The sequence below is a fragment of the Schistocerca cancellata genome, chromosome 5 (assembly GCF_023864275.1).
Source record: "Schistocerca cancellata isolate TAMUIC-IGC-003103 chromosome 5, iqSchCanc2.1, whole genome shotgun sequence".
NCBI classification, from domain to species: Eukaryota; Metazoa; Arthropoda; class Insecta; order Orthoptera; family Acrididae; genus Schistocerca; species Schistocerca cancellata.
The window spans coordinates 561,049,646-561,061,827 of NC_064630.1; the positions used below are offsets into that span (position 1 = coordinate 561,049,646).

Genomic DNA, 12,182 nt, shown 5'->3' on the forward strand with positions numbered 1-12,182 from the left:
AACAATGATGTTAAGACAATACAATTGTCAAAAATTATTAAAACGCAAGCAACAAAGTTCTAACATTGTACAATTAGCCATTATGTGCGCAATATTGTGCAAAAAAAAAATCACAAACTTCTCCACATTCCCGAAGACGAGCGATTATTCTCGTTATTATTAAATCATTCGACACTGCGGCATCTTGATGGTTCCCTCGAAATGTGTCTACAACATGTGTGTACGAACAACTGACAAAATACTCTTCGCCATTCAAATCAAGATGCTTTAGGGCAAACGACATCTTTACTAAGCGCTGAATTACGCAATACTACAGACATCAAGTGACCTGTAACATTATCGTCTTTGTCTGTTGTCGCTAGTACGAGGGGCTTTCTAAAAGTAAGTTAAACGTTATTATGGAACATCAAGTAACCGTTATTGAATGCTGCACTAAACTTTAAAGTGACACAAATACGTGACACTAGTTTCAACACAGTCGGTAAATCTCTGTAAACAATAGTCGGAACTTTACACCAGTCGTTCAACTTCTCGGTGATAGAAATGCTTTCCTTGGTCACGGAGACTATTAAGAAACGTTGAGTGAATGTCCTCATCGTTGGAAAATCTATTTCCCCTTAGATGGTCTGTCAGCTTGCAGAAAAGATTGCCTTGACGTTGTCTGTGGTCCATTTCGTGACCTTCTCTTCCGATCAGCATCTATATCTACATCTACATGGATACTCTGAAAATTACAATTAAATGCCTGGCAGAGGGTTCATCGAACCACCTTCACAATAATTATCTATTATTCCAATCACAAACAGCTCGCGTAAAAATCGAACATCTATATCTTTCCGTGCGAGCTCTGATTTCCCTTATTTTATTACGGTGATAGTTTCTCCCTGGTGTCAACAAAATATTATCGCATTTGGAGGAGAAAATTGGTAATTGAAAGTTTGTGAGAAGATTCCGCGGCAACGAAAAACGCCTTTGTTTTAATGAAGTCCACCCCAAATCCTTTATCATTTCAGTGACATGCTCTCCCCTATTTCTCGATTATACAAAACGTGCTGCTCTGCTTTGAACTTTCTCGATATACTCCGTTAATCCTATATGGTAAGGATCCCAGACCGCGCAGCAATACTTCAAAAGCAGACGGGCAAGCGTGGTGTAGACGGTCTCTTTAGTAGGTCTGTTGCATCTTTTGAGTGTTCTGCCAATAAAACGCAGCCTTTGGTTCGCCTTCCCTACAATATTTTCTACCTATTCTTTCCAATTTAAGTTATTCGTAACTGTAATTCCTTGGTATTTTTATTTGACTGATTCATTTGGAACCGAAGGTTACCGGATTCCTTTTAGCACTCATGTGGGTGAACTTACACTTTTCATTATTTAGGGTCAATTGTCAATTGTCGCACAGATATCTTTTCTAAATCGTTTTGCAGTTTATTTTGATCTTCTGATGACTGTACTAAATGATAATCGACAGCATCACCTGCAAACAACCTAAGGCGTCTGCTCAGATTGTCTCCTAAATAGTTTATGTTGATAAGGAACAGCAGAGGGCCGGAATTCACTTCTGTTTTACTCGATGACTTTCCGTCAGTTACTACGAAATGTGACCTCTCTGTCAGGAAATCACGAATCCAGTCACATAACTGACACGATATTCCATAAGCACACGATTTCTGAACAAGCTGCTTGTGTGCTACAGTGTCAAAAGCCTTCTGGAAATTTAGAAATACGGAATCAATTTTAAATCCCCTGTCAATAACACTCAACTCTTCGTGTGAGTAAAGAGCCCATGTATCTGTGATCTTGGTGAAACTATTGGCACCATTTCACTTCGAATGCACGCGACATGCTCTTGGTTCATAGACCGCCAGAATATCACGATGAACCTACGTGCAATTTGGAAGTTTTGCCTACAAGAATCGTACTGTATCCAACGCTTCAACTTCGCAGCACATTTCCGGTTGCTGCGCCATCTCATTCGCACACTTTGATGCGTCTGTTAACCGTGCCGCAGCAGAAAAAGCGGAACATACACTCTCTTCTGATAATCCTCCAGTCTTGTTGCGGGGCGGTCTTAACGGCAGACAAAATGTGTAACTTACTTTTTGATGTTCTATTGTACCGATGATGCTAGGTTACGGTATGTGATCAATCTGCTGTACCGATGATGCTAGATTACGGTATGTGATCAAACTGCTATTTACAGATGTTTCCGTTTGCGCGACTTTTCGATCACATTGTAGATATGACGTTATGAAATTAGCTTAAGAAAATTGGAATAGCGATCGACATAAACATCATTTCCGCCCTTTTTATTGCTCATTCAAACCACACATTGCTTGTTGTACCACCATACAGCGAGATCTTCAGAGGTGGTGGTCCAGACTGCCGTAACCACCAGTACCTCTAATACCGAGTATCACGTCCTCTTGCATTGATGCATGTCTGTATTCGTCGCGGTATACTATCCACAAGTTCATCAAGGCACTGTTGGCCCAGATTGTCCCACTCCTCAACGGTGATTCTGTGTAGATCCCTCACAGTGGTTGGTGGGTCACGTCGTCCATAAACAGCCCTTTTCAATCTATCCCAGGCATGTTCGATACGGTTCATGTCTGGAGAACATGCTGGCTACTCTAGTCGAGTGATGTCGACCATGAAGACGAATGCCTCGCCAATATGCTGCCGATATGGTTGCACTATCGGTCGGAGGATGGCATTCACGTATCGTACAGCCGTTACGGCGCCTTCCATGACCACCAGAGGCGTACGTTGGCCCCACATAATTGCCACCCACAAACAGCAGAGAACCTCTACCTTGCTGCACTTGCTGGACTGTGTGTCTAAGGCGTTCAGCCTGACTGGGTTGCCTCCAAACACGTCTCCGACGATTGTCTGGTTGAATGCATATGCGACACTCATCGGTGAATCCTGAGCGGTCCACTCGGCATGTTGATGGGCCCATCTATACCACGCTGCATGGTGTCGTGGTTGCAAAGATGGACCTCTCCATGGACGTCGGTAGTGAAGTTGCGCATCGTGCAGCCTATTGCGCACAGTTTGAGTCGTCACACGACGTCCTCTGACTGCACGAAAAGCATTATTCATCATGGTGGCGTTGGCGTCCGGATTACTCCGAGCCATAGTCCTTAGGTAGCGGTCATCCACTGATGTAGTAGACCTTGGGCGGCTTGAGCGAGGCATGCTATCGACAGTTCCTGTCTCTGTGTATCTTCTCCATATCGGAACAACATCGCTTTGGTTCACTCCGAGACGCTTGGACACTTCCCTTGTTGAGAGCCCTTCCTAGCACAAAGTAACAGTGCGGACGCGATCGAATCGCGTTGAGCGTCTACGCGTGGTTGAACTACAGGCAACACGAGCTGTGTACCTCCTTCCTGGTGGAATGACTGGAACTGACGGGCTGTCGGACCCCCTCCGTCTAACAGGTGCTACTGATGAATGATTGTTTACGTCTTCGGGCGGGTTTAGTGACGTCTCTGATCAGCCAGAGGGACTGTGTCTGTGATACAATATCCACAGTCAACGTCTATCTTTAGGAGTTCTAGGAACCGGGATGATGCAAAACGTAAGTTATATTAAAGGATAACTTACGTGTAACTGTAAACATCAGTTGTTCTTTATAGTAGCAGACATTCGTCGAAATACAATTTCCACTGTACTCGTAATAGTAAAACTTTTAACTTTCACAAACGCTATGAACTAGAACTCTTTGGAAGAGATGCTGAACACCATTGCCTGACGAAGCTTTCCTATCTGCGAAGCATTAGTCCAGAGAGCTCTTGTTTTGTTAAATATTATCATAGTTCTAAATGTTTGGTTCCTTTGACTCTTACAGTTAAGTGTGAGTTGAGAAACGATATTGCAGTGACTATTCAACGCACTGAGATCGTCTTCATAGAAAAAATTCGAAGTTGATTATCTTCAGCCTGTATGATAACAGACTCGAAGTGCAGTTGTTTGTTTAGCACATGAATATTTCGTCAATGATGAAAATTAGCTGCAGAATATAAATAAAGTGTTTTCTTTTTTCACGTCATTGTAACGTTTTACCAATCACCGACGAAGAATTCAAATAATATCTTTAACACTATTTTTTATGTGACGATCATTCTGCATAGCTTACATTTAAATGAAGTATCACATTCTGCACTCAGGCTTGGCAAGTTTTGTTCCAAACTTCTGTGTGATATTCCCACGTGGACTCAGATCGACGTTTCCAGAACGGGGTTAACATACAGCAAATTATGAAGCAACTAATAACTATCTGTGCATGTTTCGACATATATTTGTTAAATTACGTACGCTGGCCAACGGAAATGAGTTTTTCTTAATTTTGTGTGAAATGAGAAATTGAAAACAAAACGAAACAAAGCTACAACGACTGATGAGTATTTGATGCGCTGTACGTTCATTTGAACGATAGCCTGTTTTTTCTGCTTCATTAAACGGATATAGGTTTTCTGAGTAATTAGGCTACAACAGGGACAAACTTAGTCTACGAAATAGACATTACGATCGACGAAGCGAAATTGAATTTCCCAAACAAGTCATTTCTTCGCAGGTTACCTAGTCGCCTGAGCCACAACTGTTGCTAATTATGCCGTAAATAATATATTTTTGAATATTATTACAGTAATGTACACCGCTGCTTTAAGCACATAGTAGTTTCGTTGCAAATGTATATATTCGTAACATTCCAAAACCGAGTGAGGTGGTGCAGTGGTTAGCACGGTGGACGCGTATTCGGGAGGACGACGGTTCAAACCCGAGTCCGGCCATCCACATTTAGGTTTTCCGTGATTTCCCTAAATCGCTCCAGGTAAATGCCGGGATCGTTCCTCTGAAAGGGAAAAATACACTTACTTAAAGAGGCAGCTAAAAAGTACGTATTATGCAATACATTTTATACATTGAAGGATTACTTAGATAAAACAGAGTAGGGTTTTGGTAAAAAAAGTTATACAAATAAATAATAATAATCATTATATGACATCCAACATGTTTTTGTCCTTTTTTTTCGTAAGCTACAAATACTTACCCCCAAGCTATGCATAGCACAATACCTCTTCCTGTCTCTGAGCTCAAAATCTCACTCATTACAGAGAGAAGCTGACTCAGTTTTTCAGGATAGTAAGTGGGAAATTGCGGTACAGAAAGTGGCCCAGAGATCACGAGTGTGTGTGTGTGTGTGTGTGTGTGTGTAGTGTAGTGAGTGAAGAGTTATGAAACAATGTGTGTACAGTGTGTGCAGTGACTGATAGTGAGATATGAGTGAACAGTGTGCCATTACATTAGTTAATAAGTTATTTGTAGAAAAGTATTGTGTACCAGGAGTAAATCTAATGATTGTCTCTAGCTAGAAGTCTGTAAATGTATGTGTATACGAATTAACTTATTTTAAATTAGTCTAAGCTTGTAAATACTTTGACATGTCCTATATCCTTGTAAAAAGAGATCTACGGATGAATAAAGCTGCTGCTACTACTACTACTACTACTACTACTACTACTACTAGGGCATGGCCGATTTCCTTCACCATCCTTGACACCCTCTGACACTGTGCTCCGTCTCTAATGACCTCTATGTCGACCAGACGTAAAACCCAAACTTCCTTCCTACAACTTTCTAACACTGAATAAATCACAATTACCACACGAAACCAGTGAAATTGTTTCGTACATCAGTATTTTGTGCTGATTACTCTTCTTTAATTTAATTTAATTGGCGTTTGCTGTAAGTATCATCCAGCCAGCACCATATTTCATTAGCAATATCTCTTGATTCGAAGTAAATTTTATTAGTATATACGGAGTTGATAACTATATGTTGCAGCGGTCAAATTATTTTTGTTCTGGTAGTGGTGCAATTATTATTCTTTTGCCATTTATTAGTTCTAGCTTAACCTGCACTTGAGTGCGATTTTTGCACAAAAAGAAGGGATTGGGAGTGCCAGTTTCAAGAACGTAATTAAACTGTCACAAACATTGATTTTGACAAACCAAAATTGGAAAACGTTAGCGAACGAGGAGCTGAGTGTAGTAAAATACAGGACCACGAAAAACATAACACTTCACCCAGAAAAGTTATTTAAGAAGTTGTGATATATACCAATCCTAACAGAATATAAGAAAATGAGTAATAAACAGTTAATATTTCTAATTAGAAAAATTTTCAGTTGAGGCTTGACAGCATCACCTTGCGTAGAGCTTCTGTCTAAATATAATTTCAGCGAAACACAACATGAATTCAGGGAGAACACACAGAAAACATTTGAGTTAACACATGTCCCAAAAAGACATCAACGAACACTAAACATTAGTTAACATCAGTTAACACCTATAAGCGTAGCACATCAGAACAGTCAATGAGCAGTTATAAAACATTTTAAATTTTAACCTTTAGGTAAATGACAGAAATGTTATTTGGACTCTGTAAATATGGTACAAATAACTTGTTCCTTTCTCTAAAACAATGCATAAATAAAATCTCAACAACATCGCCACATGCCGTCAACTAAAACAGCAGGTAGTGCGCGTTTCAGCGTTTGCCATTATAAGAATTCCTGGAACTTCAAATAACAGGTGGACCTAAATAATAATTACTGATGTGTGCACAGCGACCTGGCGGTTATCGATCCCGTCTGGCGTAAAGTTTGCCTATATAGCGCGCGCCTGAGGAGAGGTTCAATTGGTTCAAATGGCTCTGAGCACTATGGGACTTAACTTCTGAGGTCATCAGTCCCCTAGAACTTAGAACTACTTAAACCTAACTAACCTAAGGACATCACACAAATCCATGCCCGAGGAAGGATTCAAACCTGCGACCGTAGCGGTCGCGCGGTTCCAGACTGTAGCGCCTAGAACCGCTCGGCCACCCCGGCCGGCCTGAGGAGAGGCGCTTGAAGAGAGATTGAATACGGAGCCGCTAGGAGGGGTGAGTCGCGCATGCATTGTGTTTGGAAGCACGCTGGGCAGCAGTACAAGCTGGCAACGCGTAGAACAGAGACTGTTGGTACTGGCGTCGGTTATTCTGACGTTCATTGGTTGACGGGACTCTGAGTGGACAGCCTTGTTTCTGCTCACGACGGCATTGGAACCAAGGATAGTTTATTTGTGGGTGACGAAAATTTCAGCCCATGAACTGTGCTAACAACGTGATTTAATGTATTGCTGCCTCTTGGTGCCTCATTCGAAATTCTCGTCAGCTGCTTCAATCTTTGCTATGGGTATTGCTAACTGCCAGTCCTCAACGATTTCCTTAGTAGTGAAATGTCCATGTTTTGATGGTTTATCAAGTGTGCTTAAATTTTTTTTTTAATTTTATTTTCTGGACCAATCGGTTGCTTGAAGTTTTCCAGCCCATAGTTTAAACTGTCATTATTGTCTGATCTGTATTCCCTGAACCATGTATGAACATGTTTTTCAGGCTCGTTGAATTAACACCATCCGTTTGTGTGTTTTAGAAACTTGTCTGGTTACTTTGTGTTCTCTCCCGTGTGTACAACGACATGCCTGGGGAGACAGGGAAGCTGGGCCTGTTGATTGTTAGAGAGTAAAAGGGCTCGTACCAAGAGCGGCAGTTAGTGTGTAATGAAAGGAAAGCTGTGTAATCCTGCTTTAAGTATACGACTCTAATTATAACCACTATCTCTTGATGCAATTGTAGTTGCGTGAGTCGTGGCTTAATTTTAAAACCCCGAGTTCGTTTCATGTTTTTTAATAATCCTGTGTTGAACAGTTGCAGAAGTTAACTCTCTAGTCATTTACTTGTCAGCTTGAATTTGTTTCAGAGATTTCTGTATTTAATTAGAGTAATGTTTTTATGAGAAACTTCGTCTTAAAATTTTATGCTCTGTGCCTCTTTTATTTTTAATAAGTACCAAGGAATGAAACTTGCTCATAGAGTTATATTGTAAAAAGGTCAATCATGTTTGGGAATTGTGACCTAGTCCTCTCACTAACTGAACCTTTCCTGTGCTAGCGTAAAGTTACGTTACAATTACATGTTGGTGTGGTAACAAACACGAGCAGCGACCTGCCCAGCATTTTGCAGACCACGCATATTTTTCAACATGGACGCATACCGCCTTAGTGGCTTTATGTTACGGCTGTGTTAATTTATTTGACATCCAAAAGGGCATGATCATTGTCTTTCAGTCCAAGAGTGGAATCGTTTCGGAAACGTCCAAGTTTGTAAACTGTACACGTGCCGCAGGCCAAAACGGCGGTATCCAAAACTAGCGCCGAGGCAACTGTGATGTACCACGGGCCATAGATGACAGGGATGAATGACGTGTCAGGTCGAAGAGACGTGCAACTGCTGAGCAGCTGCTCGCCCAGATGAACCAAGGTGCTACTTAGTGTCTCCTCAACAACCGTTGAGCGAACATCGCCGCGTATGGACCTCTGCAGCTGGCGCTCGATTCATGGTCCAATGCTGACTCTATTCTTCGACGATGAAGGCTGGAATTTGCACACCTACACTGTAACGGTACGTCCACTGAGTTGCTGTAGGTGGCCTCTTCAGATGAATCGTGTCGGACAGACGGCAGTCTGTGTCTACAGAGTGAAACATCTAAACGCAAACATCCAGGAATCAGGAGGGAGCGTTATGGTCTGGGAAATGTTTTCGTTGCATTCCCTGAGTGATATCGTCATTCTGGAACGGACAGTGGAGCAAGAGAAGTATGCATCTACCCCTGGGGACCATCTCCATTCCCAAATGCAGTTTGTTTACGCTCAGCACCATGTCATCTACCAACAGGGCGATGCAACGTGTCACACAGCTCGTAGTGTACTTGCTTGGCTGGAAGAGCACCAGGATGGAACTTCCAGGCAGATTAAAACTGTGTGCCGTATCGCGACTCGAACATGGTTCGAGTCTCGGTCCGGTACACAGTATTAATCTGCCAGGAAGTTTCACATCAGCGCACACTCCGCTGCAGAGTAAGAATTTCATTCTGCTCTACGATGAGTTTACTGTTCTCTCCTGGCCGTCAGTACTTAAGTATCGATTTTTATGGTTACAGTTTAATCTAAAAATTTTAAAAATTTTTTTGGTAAATTTAAGCAGTTACGTTACAAGGCACTCCATCACTTAAGAAGTGTGAAAGACGTTTCGCCTCATCGAATTTCATTAATAAGATAGCAGCACATTTTACTGTCTTACCCAAAAAGGCACGCATGTTTGGTCTAGCGTATCTCTTTGGCTTAGATGGACAAGTGACACGTTTCACGACAACTTGTTCTGCCTGTGACAGCCGTTCAGACGGCTTGCTGTGAATATTCATTTTCTGAACTCTCTTGGAAGGGGCACACTCCCCGTTTTGCGATTGCTCGAGCTGTTGCTATTTCTGTTTTGTGTCCCGGCTTGGTTCTGTTGGGTCATGGTCCCAGGTTAGTATTCCGCGCGATGCTGCAGCAAAGCTATTGTTGAGATGGCTTAATGTTATTGCAGATGTAATCCGCTACATTGATGTGGTAAGAGCTGTTTCCCGATGTCACGCTTAGACACTGCAATTCTCTTGCCATTACTTGGCTTCCCAATTTAAAAAAGGAGCTTACTTTTTTTGCGTATGGGTTGAGCCGCATGCCCACTTGGACCACAATATCTATACACGATATTGTCGTCCACAATCATGTTAGATTCTAAAACACCCTCTCATTCAGTAGCAGATCACTTCCATTGTTTCAGTGCAAACTTCTATGTTAATTGAGGAGATCCAATGTAGGTCTGCTTACTTCGCAAAAAAGTAGTTTACTAATAGAGCGAGTTACTGACAAATTAGGTGTCTGTGTCCTCGTTTCATTTAAAATCTTCTTTGGTACTTTTGGAACGACGTGTCTATATGGGCTCACAGTGTACAAAAAGCCACATAATGATTGCATCCCTTGTTTAATTGCACCAGGGCTCGTAAACATCCGGTACATTTTTGGGTAACTAGTCCCGCAACATACTGGCGACTTATCCAGAAGCAACGGCAGGGCAAACTGCACATCAAGGTTAGCCGAATGCTCAGAAAAAGGTCTCCTTTGCTCCTTTTTGTGTTCAGAGGTCATGGTTTTAGCATTTAAATCAAGCAAAAGATGTGCACTGCACGGAATATCGCCTGTAAAGCAAATTCCAATACACTCAATGTATCATAATCTTTTCACCCCTCTCACCCCTTAATTCTATTTTTTCTCCTTACAGTGCTGAATCATTATTCCTTTCTGAAACAAATGAGTGCTTTTCTGTTGGGGTTCCGGAGATTAACTATTGTTCAACATAATTTACGTTCAGATAACTGGTATTCATTTGGTTCAAATGGCTCTGAGCACTATGGGACTCAACTACTGTCATCAGTCCCCTAGAACTTAGAACTACTTAAACCTAACTAACTTAAGGACATCACACACATCCATGCCCGAGCCAGGATTCGAACCTGCGACCGTAGCGGTCGCACGGTTTCAGACGGTATTCATTTGGTTGAATAGTTAATTTTAAGAAAGAATACAGTTAGCTTTCAAGCTGCGTCTTGTCCCTTAAGTGTTGACTTCTTGTGGACACGTATATTTGTCACCTCTGTCTTGAAAAGCACCTTTAAAGCTTCTGCTTTCACGCTAGTCTGAAAATTTGACTGTGAGTCGATGACTGGTTCATTGCCTGCTGTGGAATACCCTCTAAATTTATTCAAGAAAAAGAGCTTCACAAACTGAGCAAATAAATACCGCCATGGACCACGTAGAGCCCTTATGCAAGCAGTTCTTTGGCTTGATGGAGTTGTTGGATGTCCTCTAGAGGGATATCGTGCCAAATGCTGTCCTGCTGGCGCATTAGGTCGTCAGAATCCCGGAATGGTTGGAGGGTCCTGTCCGTAATGTTTTAAGCGTTCTCAATTTGGCGACATTGCTGCGTTGCTGGCCAAAGTAGGATTTGGCAAGCAAGAAGACAAAGAGTAAAACTTCTCGCCTGTTGTGGGCGGGAATTATCTTGTTGAAATACAAGCACAGGATGGCTTACCATGAAGAGCAACAAAACTGGGCGTAGAATATCGTCGACGTACTGCTGTGCTGTAGGGATCCCTCATATGACACTCTAAGGGGTCCTGCAACCAAAGGAATGGCACCCCAGACCATCAGTTCTATTTCTCGATCCGTATGGCAGGCGACAGTCAGGTTGATACCCCACCGCTGTCTGGGGCGTCTCCAGACTTGTCTTCGGCCTGGAGTCTTAAAGACTTGAGTAGAATTGTCTTCAGTGTGTGAGGTAATGGGCGATTTGTAGCGCTCTGAAAATATTCTGAGTTTTGAGTTGGTGTGGCCACGCTGGGGCCTCTCACTGGGCCACGGTTCGTCGGCGGCCGCATAGTGCCGAACATTGGCCGGGGTCCAGGGACCACGTGGCTGGTAATTCCATGGTGACGCTGTGTCGATGAATGAGACATTGTACTGAAATGCAGGAGGATCTGCAGCGAATTGACGCATGGTGCAGGGAATGGTAATTGAATCTCAATGTAGACAAGTGTAATGTGCTGCGAATACACAGAAAGATAGATCCTTTATCATTTAGCTACAAAATAGCAGGTCAGCAACTGGAAGCAGTTAATACCATAAATTATCTGGGAGTACGCATTAGGAGTGATTTAAAATGGAATGATCATATTATGCTGATCGTCGGTAAAGCAGATGCCAGACTGAGATTCATTGGAAGAATCCTAAGGAAATGCAATCCGAAAACAAAGGAAGTAGGTTACAGTACGCTTGTTCGCCCACTGCTTGAATACTGCTCAGCAGTGTGGGATCCGTACCAGATAGGGTTGATAGAAGATATAGAGAAGATCCAACGGAGAGCAGCGCGCTTCCTTACAGGATCATTTAGTAATCGCGAAAGCGTTACGGAGATGATAGATAAACTCCAGTGGAAGACTCTGCAGGAGAGACGCTCAGTAGCTCGGTACGGGTTTTTTGTTAAAGTTTCGAGAACATACCTTCGCCGAAGAGTCAAGCAGTATATTGCTCCCTCCTACGTATATCTCGCGAAGAGACCATGAGGATAAAATCAGAGAGATTAGAGCCCACACAGAGGCATACCGACAATCCTTCTTTCCACGAACAATACGAGACTGGAATAGAAGAGAGAACCGATAGAGGTACTCAAGGTATCGTCCGCCACACACCGTC

At 42.5% G+C, this 12,182-nt stretch overlaps 1 protein-coding gene across 1 annotated transcript in view; it reads left to right on the top strand.

Moving 5' to 3' along the window:
- The window catches only part of LOC126188679 (Kv channel-interacting protein 4-like), a 601,427-nt gene that overhangs the window by 162,251 nt on the left and 426,994 nt on the right, over positions 1-12,182 (top strand). The gene's annotated exons all lie outside the window — the stretch shown is intronic.